The sequence below is a fragment of the Mus caroli genome, unplaced genomic scaffold (assembly GCF_978045245.1).
Source record: "Mus caroli unplaced genomic scaffold, Mus_caroli_1 scaffold_13, whole genome shotgun sequence".
NCBI lineage: Eukaryota > Metazoa > Chordata > Mammalia > Rodentia > Muridae > Mus > Mus caroli.
Genome location: NW_028227268.1, coordinates 90,243,471 through 90,245,322, shown reverse-complemented (window position 1 = coordinate 90,245,322; position 1,852 = coordinate 90,243,471). Strand labels below are relative to the sequence as shown.

General features: G+C 52.9%; 1 pseudogene; it reads right to left on the bottom strand.

Moving 5' to 3' along the window:
- Positions 1 to 462: 462 nt before the first annotated feature.
- On the bottom strand, positions 463 to 1,348 carry LOC110305557 (small ribosomal subunit protein uS2 pseudogene; annotated as a pseudogene).
- Between the last annotated feature and the right edge of the window lie 504 nt (positions 1,349 to 1,852).

The window sequence follows — 1,852 nt, the reverse complement described above, 5'->3', positions numbered from 1 at the left end:
GTTCAGCTGCTGCAGCCGAGCTCCAGGTATCCTGGCTTCACCAGAGAATCCTGTACCTTTTCCCTCCCTGCGTCAGAAAAAAAATGCTTTCTCTGTGGCTGCTGCTCCACTGGGTGGCCTGCATGGGGGTCATCCCTGCTCCTCCGGACTGTGACTGACAGGAAGCGCTCAGGGCTCTTCACTCCAACCCAACCCTGGAGGCTCCTCAGGAGGAGAACAGGCCCAGGCTCCCTGAAGAACAGACAGCAGTGAGAGGCCCGGTCCCAGGTCAACCGAGAGCTCGAGATAAGACACGAGTGAACTCAGCTACTTAAAATACATAAATTAAATATAACTCATATACCATATGATTTGATTTTCCATCATGTATAATTCGGCATGTTGCCTTTTTTTTTTTTCAGCTTTTAGCAACTTTATTTTCCTTCCATCTTTTTCCCTTTGCTCAGGCGTCTGCAGAGCAGCTCAGGACCACTCAGTGGTGGCTCCAACCCACTCCGTGGCCTGCGCTGTAGGAGCTGCTGACCAATCCTCAGTGGCTGGCTGTGCACTCCAGTCTTCCGTGGGGAACTGCTGGATGGGCACAGAGGGAACCTGCATACCCTCAGACCAGTCGGCTACCTCAGGCTGAGCAGCAGTGAACTCAGGAGCTGGTGCGGTCCATTCACCCAGGAATTCCTCCTTGGTCACAGCCTTCTCGGCAGCAGGCTGCTCCTCCTTCTCAATCCCCTCTGGGTCTCTGTAGAAGTAAAGATCAGGCATAACCTCCCATGGGTGCTCACGGGAGATAGTACCTCGCATGCAGAGTACTTCCCTGGCCAGCATCCACCGAGTCAGACCCACTGAGTGAGCTCCCTTGTTGTTGCATGGGATGGCAATGTCCACATAGCGCAGGGGAGAATCTGTGTTACACAGAGCAGTGGTGGGCAGGTTGACATAAGAGGCCTCTGTGAGGGGCTGGTGGTCAGCCCTGGGATCGGTCACCACTAGAAGCCGTGGCTGCCTGAAGGCTGCTTGGATCTGGTTAGTGAAGGTCCCAGGTGTGAAGCGGCCAGCGATCGGAGTGGCTCCCGTGGCAGCAGCAAACTTCAGCACAGCTCGCTGGCCTGTGTTCCTGGAGGAGATGACGCTGACGTTAGCAGGATTCTCGATGGCAACAATAGCTCGAGCTGCGAGCAGCAGCTTCTCCCAGGTCCTCTTCAGGTTTATGATGTAGATACCGTCACTTTTACTTTTGTAGATGTACTGCTCCATCTGAAAGTCAAGGTTGGTGCCACCTAAGTGGGTTCCCGCAGCAAGGAATTTGATGACACCCTCCTCCTTCATCAAGGGCATCAAGGGCTCCAGACATTGTGTAAGTTACGATGGGAATCAAGAACAACGCAGTATGGACCCATCCCCGGGTAGTGCGGAAAGTGCCTTTTTTTTTAACCATATTTACAAGGTTGAGCAAGCTTCTCTTTGTGATTCCAGAACATTCTTCAGCACTCCAAAGTACAGCCTCGCACACCCATCGTCAAGCTAGTGGGAAGGAGAACATGTCACTCCCACGTTCCTGTGCTGGCATTTCCCCTTCCCTCTGTGAGAAACAAATGGCTTTCCTTTATCCTCCTAGGGAGGACTGGGTAGGGAAGATGCAGGAGACAGCTGCCAATTAGGTCTCTGCCCTTGGGCCTTGACATTCAAATAGAAGAACAAAAGGCCCTAAGAGGCCATCATTCTAAGAGCCAAGGAAACTGCTCATCCTGAGTGGCTGGGAGGGAAACACCTCCTTCAGCTGTCTGGGACTGCTTCATAGTCAGGCTTTCCCTTACTGTTAGAAAAGCAAAAAACCCCGGGTGGGTCCTCTCAGCCC